This window comes from Chlorocebus sabaeus, chromosome 11, assembly GCF_047675955.1.
Source record: "Chlorocebus sabaeus isolate Y175 chromosome 11, mChlSab1.0.hap1, whole genome shotgun sequence".
In the NCBI taxonomy this organism is placed as follows: Eukaryota; Metazoa; Chordata; class Mammalia; order Primates; family Cercopithecidae; genus Chlorocebus; species Chlorocebus sabaeus.
In genome coordinates, this window is record NC_132914.1 from 125,648,916 (window position 1) to 125,662,549 (window position 13,634).

At 44.1% G+C, this 13,634-nt stretch overlaps 1 protein-coding gene across 2 annotated transcripts in view; it reads left to right on the forward strand.

Annotated features, from left to right (window-relative positions):
• TMEM132C (transmembrane protein 132C) overlaps window positions 1–13,634 on the forward strand; it is a 434,383-nt gene that overhangs the window by 149,973 nt on the left and 270,776 nt on the right. The gene's annotated exons all lie outside the window — the stretch shown is intronic.

Below are 13,634 nucleotides of genomic sequence, written 5' to 3' on the forward strand. Positions count from 1 at the left end.
AAAGTATTTGTTTGAAATTTGTTTAAAAAATAAATTGGATAATAATAAGGTTTTTTTTTTCCTGTTATGGTTAAGGAGTTAGGTTGTAATTGCAGCTATGTTTTGTTAGAATTCTCGTCAGAGGAAAGTCTTAATCACATTTTGAATGAGTAGCTTGGAAAAATATTTGATTTGCAAGCTAGAATGATAGTATATCACACCATGTTTCACTTCTGTTTAAATTTTGTAATATGACTATAAGGATGCTCATTTTTGAAGTTTTTTTGTTTTGCTTGTTTTTGTTTTTTCATTTATAAAAAGGTTCAGAGGTTTCCATTAGTTTCTCATCCTAGTCCTTCAGATTTAAATAACTGTCTTCTGAAGTATACATCTTGTCATCGTCTTTGTACTTTTTCCTTTCAATTTTTAAATGAACTAATTTTGCAGATCTTCATTTGCCAGTGTTTTTTGGATATGCTTGGAGGACTGTTATGACATCCCTTTCAGCAATGTCATGAAATCCTACGTCTTTTTATGAGATTTATTGTACAAAGGATTCGCATGGCACTGGCATTGTGAACCTTGGTGGTCAGTGAGAAACCTGCTGGGAAGGGACAGGTCTTGCTGTCACTGTATCCGGAGCTTATTGAAAGTATCATGACCTTGTCACTGAGGGACCAGGAAGCCAATATTCAGATAAAAGGATCTGCATATTGTGTTTGTTTCCCCCTGGCTTGGATTCAAAAAGATACTGATCAGCTGGGCACAGTGGCTCACACCTGTAATCCTAGCACTTTGGGAGGCTGAGGCGGGTGGATTGCCTGAGCTCAGGAGTTTGAGACCAGCCTGGACAGCATGGTGAAACCCCGTCTCTACTAAAATACAAAAAATTAGCTGGGTATGGTGGTGTGTGCCTGTAATCCCAGCTACTCAGGAGGCTGAGACAGGAGAATCACTTGGACCTGGGAGGTGGAGGTTGTAGTGAGCCAAGATCACACCACCGCACATTAGCCTGGGCGGCAGAGCGAGACTCCATCTCAAAGAAAAAAAAAAAAGGTACTGATCTGGGAGATCTGAGTTTAATTTTTGGTAAGTCCCTTTGCCCCCTAAGTTTCAGATCAATCGTGAAATAAATGCAACTATTTCTGACTTTGGAAGCTGGAGACAGAAAGATGGGGAACTGATGTCATGCTAAGTAGCTGTAAAATTTTAGAGTCATCATCTTCCCCCTTGCACTTCGTTCACTTTCCTCTTTGGGAAATGCAGGGTCTGGTGTCTACCAGGGTGAGCGCAAGCTGAGCCACCTGGGTCCCTAGGTGTGAGGTGCACAACCTTCCAGCTGCACCTGGAAGGGATGCTTAGACGGGGCTCTTCAGAGAGGAGGATCTGTTTTCTGAATTTTTCATCACGAAGATAGTCATGGTGGTGGTGAACAAAGGTCTTCCAACCAGCTGACCTCAATTCTGATCCTATCTCTTTTGCTTACAGCCTTTTACTTGTGATGGTAGGCAAGTTAACTAACCTCTGCGTGCCTCAGTTTCCTCCTCTCTAAAGCAGATGTAATTGTAGTACCTGCTTCCATGGGTTGTGAGGATTCAGTGGACTAACATTTATTTGCAAGGTGCTCATAACAGTGTCTGGTGCACTGAAACTTCTCTGTCAACATTGAATATTTCTAACAGGGCTGTTTTTAAACACCCATCAAACCTTCAATAAGCATTGAATTCTGTCTTCACAGTAAGTGAACATTGTGTGTTGTGTGAAACAACTACCAAATTTATTCTCAAAATTCTATTATTCCCATTGTCCTGTGATTTTGTTTAAAGGGCAGTGTCTTTGTATAGTGACAGGAGCGTTTGTAGCACAGAGGTTACTAATGGCGTGGTTCTAGGGGTAAGACTTAGTCACATGAAAGGGCACTGCTTAGTGCCGTCAAGGGCAGCAGCTCTATTCCCTCCTTTCTGATCTTTCCCATCACAAATCAAAGTCCTGGGGAGAGAGGATCCGCCTCACTCCCCGTTCACCAAGATATGGCACGTGTTATATTTCCTTACCTCGGGTTTTAAATTCGAAGCAAATTTCCTAAGGGCTAAAAGCAATTGCTCATGAGAAAGTCTGAGCAGCAGAGTTTCCCCAAACACATGTGCAAATGCCAGTCCTTGTGTCTCAGGCGTGTCGGAATTCAAAGATTAGGGAACAAACCAACCATCTGAAGACCCGTCTTTGAGGTTCGTTCTTATTCTGAAGATGGAATTTCACTAATTAAAAAGGGACGTTATGGACGGCGTACACATTTCAGAGTCTTGGCTTAATTTGAGTTGCCAAAATGATCAGCAGGCAACAGTGTGTCAACTGGAATTTTGCTCTGTGTGGAGTCTCTCTGTTTCTCTCCTTCCCTTAATCTCGCTCTTTCTCTCCCCCTCTCTCCAGTTCTCATGTTTTTCCAACATGACTGAAGATTTTTCTTTAAAAAAATTAAGGGTTTATGTTTTTAAATAATTACAGATTTGTAAGAAGTTCCAAAAAGAATACAGTGATCTTCCATAGACCCCTCCCCTAGCTTCCTCTGGTGGTAACACCTCATATAATCATAGTACTAAATATTGAGGCCAGGAAACGGTCATTGGCATAACATTATTAACCAAACCACAGAGGATGTTTGGGTCAGAATGTAGGTCTTAGGACACCTTATCTCTTTCCAGCTTATCTGTGACTGAAGACATTTTCAAAGGCAAGGAAGTTCAGTTGGAAGAATTAGTTCCTTGAACACCTGCCCAAGTCTCTCAGTGTCCATTAGGAAAAGATGAACTCGGTCTGCTTCTCTGTTTTTTTTTTTTTTTTTTTTTTTTTTTTTTTTTTTTCAGGGAATACAGAGAACTTCCTTCCCGTGCAAAGATGCCATCTTTGCAGGCCCCTAGATACGTTGTGTGTTTCTGTATTATCAATGCAATGTGCAGGTATCCAACCATGCCCATTTGCCAGGCATTGTTCTACAGCAGTGAATGAAACAGGCAAAACTTCCTGCCCGAGTGAAGCTTATGTTCTAGTAGGCAAGATAGAAATAATCCAAATGTGCATGTGTGCCAAGAAGTGACACAACCAAGGGGTGTAGTTAGTACAGCCTCCAAGATTGCATGCCCTTCTTTCTGAATCTGGTATTTGCCAAGAACCCTGTAGGTATTTGAGCACCATCTGCCTTAAGCTAGACAACATCCGAGAGGCCCTCAGAGAGCTTAGCCTCCAGCCAGCTGGTGAAGACAGAGTCCCTGGAGTTGCATCCTGCATAAAATGAGCTTTATGAATGGCACACTCTCCAATGGGTGGGAAGGCTCTGGACTTCCGTGTGTTGGCTCACAGCTGTGTACAAGAGATGTACAACGCTAGACACTAAGCACCATGGAATTGCAGAGTGTACACAGTTCACTCTGTGTTCAGTTTATGTTCAGTTGTCGTTCCATTCTTATAATGTTACAGTGAAAAGTCTTGTTTTCTGCTAGCATACCTCTAACATCCTGAGAGCCCCTACTTATCTTGTTGGGTTTTTTTTTTTTTTTTTTTGGCAAAAAGAAAGGTCACTGTTTCCAAGCATTCTCCTTCTCTAGCTGGAATTTTAAAACTTCGTTCTGCTTTCATTGTTTATAAGTATTTCTTTTGATAGCCCAAATACTAAACAAACAAAACAGTGGTTTTCCATTTTCACTGTGGATATAATATTTCTTTTCATTCATTTGGCAAGTATTGACTCAATTAATATGGACTGACCCCTGCCCATTTGTCAGGCATTGTTCTACAGCCCTGAATGAAGTCGGCAACCCCCCCCTGCCTCTGTGAAGCTGATTTCCTAGTGGGGGAAGATAAAAACAATCAAAATTGGGCTGGGTGTGGTAGCTCACACCTGTCATCCCAGCACTTTGGGAGGCCGAGCTGGGTGAATTGTCTGAGGTCAGGAGTTCAAGACTAGCCTGGCCAATGTGGTGAAACCCTGTCTCTACTAAAAATACAAAAAAATTAGCTGGGCATGATGGCGGGCACCGGTAATCCCAGCTACTTGGGAGGCTGAGGCAGGAGAATGGCTTGAACCCGGGAGGCAGAGGTTGCAGTGAGCCAAGATCATGCCAGTGAACTCCAGCCTGGGTGACAAGAGTGGCATTCTGTCTCAGTAATAATAATAATAATAATAACCAAGTAAATACAATAGATAGTGATAAGTGGCTTAGGAAAAAATGGACAAGGGAGGAAGAACGGAAAGTGCTGAGAATACAATTTAAGGGGACAGTCAAGGCAGGCTTTGTTGAAAAAGTGGCATTTGAATCAAGTGTGGTCTTGGCAGGGAAACATGTGCAAAGGTCCTGGGGACACTTGCTTGGTTTGTTTCAGGAATAGTAAGGAGACAAATGTGGCTGAAACAGAATGGAAGATAGGAGAGGTCGGGGGAGGTGAGCTCTGAGGGGAGCTGGGATTCACATCACCTTGGACTTTGTGAGCCGTTGTAAACACTTTTATTCCAGGTGAGATGGGGACTACTGGAAGGTTTTGAATAAGGAATGTCATGATGTAACTTATTTGTGTGTATTACAGTAATCTAGGTGAGAGAAGGCAGAGGCTTGGGTCAGGATAACAGCAGCAGAGGTGTAAATGAGTGTGCAGATTCTGGATTAATTTTAAAGCTAGGACTGATGAGATTTGTGGGCACAGTTGTGTGAAGGAGACACAAAGCATCAGGACGCTGGGGATGAAGGACAGAGGTGCCATTCTGTGATGGAAATCCTGTGAGAGAGGCAGGTTTTCCCTTCCTAGATAATGTATTATAATTTTAATTTAATTAAAATGTACTTTAATGCTTAAAATCATTATTTTAAGGAAAAAATATTCAAGAAGGAAATAATATAAGAGGATGTACACAGATGTGGGAATAATAGTGAAGTTGGTATGAGTCTCGCTGAAGTTTGGGAACCAACACTGTATTTTTTTCATTGCAGTAGCTTTAGGGGGTGTAAGTGGTTTGGGGCTATAGGGATGAAGTACACAGTGGTGAAGTCTGGGATTTTAGTGCCCCTGTTACCCAACTGGCATACGTTGTACCCAATAGGTAACTTTTCATCCCTGAACAGCCTCTCACCCTCTCCCCTTCTGAGTCTCTAGCATCCATTCTAGCACTCTATATGCCTCTGTGTACACATAGCTAATTGCAGAGATATGGAATCAACCTAAATGCCCATCAGCCAATGAGTGCATAAAGAACACGTAGTGTGTATATTATCCAGATCTCTCCAGCTGCCTCCACCTTTGGCTGCTGGTTAGATCACAGGAGAAAACCACCCAGGACACAGAATGTTGGATCACCAAGGTCCATGGCTTGTTCTTTTCTATTGGGAAATTCATGCAGGACCGGCAGGGAGACCTTGAATAATCTCTCCTCACTGAGAAACCCAAAGACTTTCTGTCTTCCATGGGTCTTCGCACAGTGGCTTCACTGAGAGGGCCTGGACTTCTTGGAAATATTTATGGGACTAATAACATACATGTAAACTTGGCATGAACCTTCTTGGCAAGATCATTTTCACAAAGGACAGTCTTCCATGAGCAAAAAGAAGCAGACTGAATTTTGTCTGCAACTTCACACGGTGAATTCAAAGGCAACCCTTGCTTTATAATCAAATTAGTTCATGATACCCAAAAGTCAAGGTGTGGAAGATGGAACCTTTGTTTCTTGTAGCTATGACGTGATTTTGGCAGCCTATTTTAAGAAATAAAAAATAATTACCAACACAAATGAAAAACACATATGCAGAGAGGTTTTACAAATATGAGTGTGTTGACTCATGAGGGTAAGCCCTTTTTCCATCTCTCTGTTCATTGCTATATCCCCAGTCCTTGGTGTATGACTTGGCACAAAATAAAGCCCCAGTAAACATTCATTGAATAAATGCAAAACCAAATGCCTAATATCAAACCTATTTCATAAACATTCCTTTTCGTGGATGTTTTCTTTCATAATTAACTGAATCTTCTTGAAATAAAGATCAGGATTCCTTAGAGAAAGCGTAGGCATTATTTACTTTTCCAAGGATGTTCAAAATGTATTGACAATGGAGGTCATCAGTTCTGAAAATTATCTCAGCGTACGTCCGTGCTCCTGAGCCCCTGGGGATATTGAGGATGGGACAACTTCCACATGACTGCCTCCCCAAAGCCTAGCTTAGTCGGAGCTCACAGAATCATTCTGCTGTTGAAATCAGTGTTAGGGGCCAGGTGCAGTGGCTCACGCCTGTAATCCCAGCACTTTGGGAGGCTGAGGCGGGTGGACCACAAGGTCAGGAGTTCGAGACCATCCTGGCTAACACAGTGAAACCACGCCTCTACTAAAAATACAAAATATTAGCCAGGCATGGTGGCGGGTGCCTGTAGTCCCAGCTACTCCGGAGGCTGAGGCAGGAGAATGGAGTGAACATGGGAGGCGGAGCTTGCAGTGAGCTGAGATCATGCCACTGCACTCCAGCCTGGGCAACAGGGCGAGACTCCATCTCAAAAAAAAAAAAAAAAAAATCAGTGTTAGTTTGACTCAAGTTGCAGGTTGTAAGTAGGTAGGTCAGTCTTGACCCTGCAGGTTATTAAAGCAAGGAACTTGGGGATAGGGGGACGTGAAATGTTTGGCCTTGTCAGTAAGCAGTGAAATAGATACCTAAAGAGCAGAGGCAGTGATCATTCATCCTCTCCAATTTAAAATAAGCTCTCTTAATTGAACAATGTGATTCATAGACATGGAAGAGATTTGTTCTCTGCTTGTAACCAATTCCAAACCCTGCATTAGGGATGCTAAGAGAGTCATAAAGCATCGCTCTTGACTGGGAGATTATACTCCTGCTGCTAACATGAATTTCTGTGCAGTAAATAGACACATCCGCATGTCTCAGTGCAGTGAAGAGAGATGCTTAGCATAGGGACTGGCTTCTCAACCTCCATGTCATCAGCATTTGGGGCCAGCTAATTCTTTTGTGTTGGGCTGTCTGGTGCATTGTAAAATATTGAGCAGCATCCCTGGACTCTACTCAATAGATAAAATCCAGTAGCACCTCCACTTCTGCTCCAGTTCTGACAACCAAAATGTCTCCAGACATTGCTAACTCTTCTTTGGGGGACAAAATCACCCTGGTTGACAACCACGAGCCTACGCCGTTGACTTGCAGAGAATATAGATATCTGGGTGGTCTGTGGGATGTGGGCCTTGTGATGGTCCTCAAACATCACTGAAAATAGAACAGCAATTGCATGGCTTCTTTGTCCTTTGCTGGGCAGGTTTTGTGTGTCAGGACTGATAATGGAGCCTTCAGGACATAAATCCTAAGAGATTCGTTTTTGAAGTAAAACACTGTGAAATAAGGAGGTAGTCCTCTGTCATGAGTAAAGACAGAACGAGAGACTAGACGCCAAGCATGCAGTCTTTAATAGCCCTGGCTTTGCAGGAGTGCACTCAGAAAGTAAGAGAGCAAGGAGCCGCTTCTCAGCTTCGGCACAGACGGTGATGTTCTTTCCTAGCTGTGTATGGGACCTCCTGGTTCATTAGTTCTGTCCTGCTTTGACTGGTGGATGAAGCCCAGTCATTTCATCCGTCACTGAATCTCCCCCAACCAAGGCAACACCATGCTGTGTGTGCTTAACCGCTGCGTATGCCCTCACCATGTTCCAAGAAACAAAAAGGATGAAGGGTGGACGCAGGGAAGAAAGCCTTTGAAGAAATGTGCTAAGATTTATGCAAGAATACTGAGAGAAGTATTATTTTTCCAAACAGGATGAGGTTTGTAGGTGGATTCATTTCTAGAGTCTCAATGTATGTCAAGGAAATTCAGGTAGAGTTGAAAGACTGGCTTTTGCCTATAGTCCCGGCTACTCTGGAGGCCAAGGTGGGAGGATTGTGTGAACCTGGGAGTTCAAGTCCAGCCTGGGCGACATAGCGAGACCCTGTCTCTTAAAAAAAAATAAAAGTGGGTTTCACCTCCTTTAAAAGGACTTTGGGGCCGGGCGCAATGACTCACACCTCTAATTCCAGCATTTTGGGAGGCCGAGGCAGGCGGATCACGAGGTCAGGAGATTGAGACCATCCTGGCTAACACAGTGAAATCCTGTCTCTACTAAAAAAAAAAAAAAAAGAAAAAATTGCAAAAAATTAGCCCAGCGTGGTGGCAGGCACCTGTAGTCCCAGCTACTCGGGAGGCTGAGGTAGAGAATGGCATGAACCCAGGGGGCAGAGCTTGCAGTGAGCCGAGATTGCATCACTGCACTCCAGCCTGGGTGACAACAGAGTGAGACTCCGTCTCCAAAAAAAAAAAAAAAAGGGACTTTGGGAGGTTAATCCCTTGCAGACTAAACCTAAGTTTCTAACCAGCTCAAGGCAAAAAGCAGAGTCACAGATTCCCAAAGGAGGGTTAGGGGTGGGATTCATGGAACATGCCTGTTCTAATAGACAAACACCAATCATGGCTGCTCCTTTAAAAGGGCTTTGGGGCCGGGCGTGGTGACTCACACCTGTAATCCCAGCATGTTGGGAGGCCGAGGCAGGCGGATCATGAGGTCAGGAGATTGAGACCATCCTGGCTAACAGTGAAACCCCGTCTCTACTAAAAATATATATATATATATATATACAAAAAATTAGCCCAACGTGATGGGCTAATGGCTGCTCAGAAGTGAGTCTCCTACTTGTGCACGAAATATACATAATTACAAAATACATAAATGTTCACAGCAGCTTTCCTTTTGATAGCTGAATAATATACCACTGTGTGCACAGATCACCTGATGAACGAATGAGCAAAATGTGATATTTGCATGCAATGAGATATTATTCGGCTGTAAAAGGAATAAACCACTGATACATGCTACAATATGGATGAACCTTAAAAACATGATGCTAAGTGGGGAAAAAAAAAAAAAAGCCAGACACAAAAGGTCACATATTACATGAATCCATTTATATACAATGCCTAGAATAGGCAAATCCATAGAGACAGAAAGTAGATTAGTGGTTTCCAGGACAACGGGAGATGGCATGTGGGGAGTGATTGCCAATGGGTTTGGGGTTTCTTTTTGGGGTGATAAAAACATGTTGAAATTAGGTAGTGTTGATGGTTGTGCAACTTTGTGAATATACGAAATACTGAATCATATACTTGACAGAATGATATCCCAAGAGATGATGTGTGTCATAGAAAAGGCTATTGACCTTGACTTTTCTTTATTGCCTCTAAACTAACTACATGTTAAACATTGAGCCAATTGTCAAAACTTTACCCTACAGATGGTTTTTCCATTGGGCGGCCACATGTTTTGCTTTGCCCATTACTTGACAGGGTTCTTAGGACCAGACCACTCTTTCTAATTTTTTATTGTGCTTTGTACTGTATCACATTTAGAAACCCCTTCAACATTTTTGATTAGTGAGAATGGCCAAAACAAGGACCAGCCAACTTCAATCAGATATGTGGGTGGAAGGTGGCAAATTCCACGCCTATATGGCTGGTCAGGGATACAGGTGAGGGAAGCTCCCAGGGGAGAGGGAGAGGTAGTGGTAAGAGGATATTGGAAAGGGCCTCGGCATCCCCTCACTATAATTTCCATTAGCCGGGCCCTCAGGCCACCCAGATCAACACATAATCTAGTGAAGACACTGGATCCATGATGCAGACACATTCTGATGGAAACTCCCCACCTGCACACTGCGGCCAGCCTTTTGAACACCCCATCCCCTGCCCCTTGGCACTCATCCGGGAGGGGCCACAGTGAATGGCACTCACATGTGTGCCCTGTTAAAGACAGCAGCCGCATTACATGTCTCCTTGATTTCAACCAGAGTTACTGGCTCTAAAGAGAAATTGGAAATGGAAGCTGACAGCAGAATCACTTCTCAACCACCACTGTGCAGTCTGGGGGCCTTGACTGTGTCTCTCGGTTTACATCATGCCTCAAAGCAGAAGGATGCATCAGTTTCCTGCAGCTGCCATAACAAATTGTCCCAAACTTGGTGACTTGAAACAACAGAACTTTGTTCTCTCACATTTCTAGAGGCCAGAAGCCTGAAATCAGGGTGCTGGCAAGGCCATGCTCCCTCTGAAGGCTCTAGAGAAGACCCTCCCTTGCCTCTGCTGGCTGTCCTCGATGGTCCTTGGCTTGTGGCCACATCTATCCAATGCCTGCCCCATCTTCATGTGAATTTTCTCTCTGTGTTTCTCTTTTGTGTCTCAGTATCCCCGTCCTTTTTCTTACTAGGACATCCGTCTTTGAATTTCAGACCCACCCTCATCCAGAAGGCTCTCATTTGGAGATCCTTAACTAATTCCATCTGCAAAGGACCTTTTTCCAAATCAGGTTGCATTCTGAAGTTCCAACTGGATGTGAATTTGGGGATGGGTGGAAGGCAGCATTGAACCCATGACCGAGAAGACAGACTGCCCAACGTGCTTCAGAGCCTGCCACTCTGTCTTTCCCTGGTTCTTTTCAATTGCCACATGCCCCTTGGCAGCACCAGGCCATGTTCCCTGCGGTGGAAAAGCAAAGTTACAAACGGGAATCTGGACCTTCGCCACGTGGAGAATAAACTCCTGTCCGCCGGAGGAGTCTAGACCTCACTCTCAAATCCACTCTTCTAATTACTGAGCACAGCCTGGGTGTATGCCGTTATGGCTTCATCTCAGGGAGCGAAGTTTTTTCTTATCTCTTGGATATCTGAGGATATGAGAAACCCTCAAAGGCATTGTCCAGATACCTGGCTTGCCCTGCACGTCGTTGGCTCTTTCCTTCCTACTGGGCGTAATAAATCTGCAGGATCGAGTGGATTCCTCAGGAGCAAGCTGACCGTTCCCAGCCTCCTCATTAGCAGAGGAGACCCTAAAACATGACCAAGTTTGTACTGACTGCAAGTTTGGAGCTAATTCAGAGAACTCTGGCAACTCATTTTCCCACAGTCTGTCTGAAATTCATTTCCCCTGTTGAATGTCTCCAAAGGAAGGGTTTGTTTTCATTTTCTTCAGCTTGTCATTTTAAATGTATTCTTCTGGAACAGAGAAAAGGAACAATTTTCTTTCTGCTTGGGAAGAAGTAAAGAAATAATGTTTCCTGCTCCATCCCCTGTCCCCCTCCGCAGCTCCCCACAACACATCTGGGTTGCCAGGCAGCCCAGCTCCCGTGAAATACTGGAGAGCGATTTTACTGTTGTGGGAAACATTTAAACATAAAATTGACTCGAGCTCTGCGAAAACAGAAAGGAACCAGAGCCCTTCTGACCCCGAATTCTGCCTTCTCTCTTCCACATTCTTTAGCCCATTGAAGTGTCGTCTGAGTTTTCGAGTTCTCCAAATCACAGCTTTGTCTGTTGTGAAAGATTTAGCACGTGAATTAGTGGACCTGTGACATGTAGTCCCTTTCTAACTAAAAATTTGTGGGGAGCAGAAGCAGTATAAGGTGGCAAGTAATGATTTCAGAAAGCACGCTGGGTACTCCAGTGTTCTGGGTACTAAGGTAACTTTAGAGTCCCGTATGCTGGCACTTGTTTGTGGCCGTGTCATTGCTCCAGGGTTCCTGAATATTGCAAACCTGTACCCTTTATGTCTTGAAACTCCAAAAGTAATTAACTGAATTAAAATCTTGGATAGAAAGAAAGAAAGAAAAAAAAAACAAAGCATCCCTATTGCAAAAGCATTTTGATTATTTTGATTGCATCATGCTTGTTGAAAGTCTTTCCTGGAACCTCTTTGCTGTATCAGCTCCTATTTCCTGTGCTCCTAGAGAAGTGGGGAGTGTTTTTTTGTGTGTTTATTAGTCCTTTCAGTTTCTACTTCCAAAGGTATGTATATATTTTTAGGAAAGGTGGTGGCCTGGAAGTGGGGACATCCAGGAACACAGGAGGAGGATGCAGTGTAGACGGGATTGAGAGGGGGGGAGGAGGCAGGCTGTGGGTCTCAGGCTCAGCCTAGGACACTTCCTCCAAGGCTGGAGCCTCCTGATTCCCCTTCCCCACTTTCCTCCAGGGTGGGATCCAAGCTCTCGATACTCCACCCAGCTACATTAGGGGAACACACATCCACCAGGAGTTTCTTCCTCCTTCACCTTCCCCTTAAGGCACTCAGCTAGAGAAGCCCGGCATCCTCACCCCCGGCTTGTGGCTCTCACTCAAATGGAAACACTCCTCAGTACAATGTGCAGGAGACAGAGGCCATCTCTCAAGTTCCTCTAAAATACCAGTGCCCATTGTCGTGTGCTCTGATATTGCAGGCACTGCGGCCATGCTTTCCTGACGAAGCCTTCTTTCTGTTGAATTTTCCAGAGGGAACTTTAAAAGCAGAATCTGCTAGAACAAAATAAAGGAGCGCACAGCCTTTTCAGCTGTTCTTGCCCAGTGCCGCCAGGATGGGACCTGTCAGTCCCAAGAGCCAGAGTGCTGGCTCCTCGTGGGGCTGCTGCTTGGGCTATCCTATTGGGCTTCCAGACAGTCCTGTTTGTGTGGGGTTTGGCAGGTCATGCGTTCCCGATATGCTACGCAATCCTCTCAATAACCCGTTCTACAGATGAGGAAACCGAAGGCCTCAGAGAGGAGGAATGCATTTGTCAAGCTTATTTTGGTTGCTATTCTAACTGACTTAAACTTAAAAAGGAATTTTTTCCCCCTATAACTAAAACTTTTGGGGGTTTCAGGTACAAATGCATCAGGGCGTGAATGGTGTTCCTGGGACTCAGTCTCCCTCACTTATTTGTGCAACTCCCATTCGCCCACATTGTTCTCCTTCCTGCTGGTTCTCTACGTGGTCACCCCAAGGGTTCCCAGCTCGGACCCTGCTCAGAGTTTAGGCATCTCTTTTATAATAGGTGCAATAAATGTCCTCAGATTGAGTTGCCTCAGCTTGGTGTGGGTCATACACCCACCTGTCATCCATTTATTGTGGCCAGCAACTTTCAACATACCTATTTGCCAGGCTACCCTTAGAGCCGGAAGTGGAAGATTAATCCCATGAAAAACACGCTGTCTGTAAGTGTAGACAGAGTTGTTTGAAAAAGAGAAAATTGTGTGCAGGTGCTGGATGGAGAAGGATTTATGTCACGTGCAGGAAATAGCAGATGCCCACACCTGTGGCATAGAGGAAGGCTGTAAGTTCAGAGATGGACAACTGAGTCCAAATCCTGCACCTACAGTTTTCTAGCTGTGCCACCAAGGTGGGTTCCCCAACCTTTCTGTGCCTCAGGTTATACATAGAGATGATAACAGTAACACCAGCTCAGGGTTATTGTGGGACTTCAGTAAGATAATTTAACATATTTGTACATATTAAGCACTTAATGTTAACTCTATTGTCATTGCATTATTTTTATTATTACATGTATTTTTCTGGACATTACACAGAGTCTATTGCAACTATGCTTGATTGAGTGCTGTGGATTGCAGCTGAAAGCATTCTAATTGATGAACTCCCATCTCTGTAGCAGCATCTACTTTCTTTGGGAGGAAGGATGCCATGGCTTTCATTGAGGTAAACCAGGGTTTTCAACAGGGAAAGAGTTTTACCTTCACTTCCCCAGAGATATCTGCAATGTCTGGAGACATTTTTGGTTGTCAAAATTGGGGAGGGAGGTGCTACTGGCGTCTAGTAAACAGAGATTAGAGATAGTGC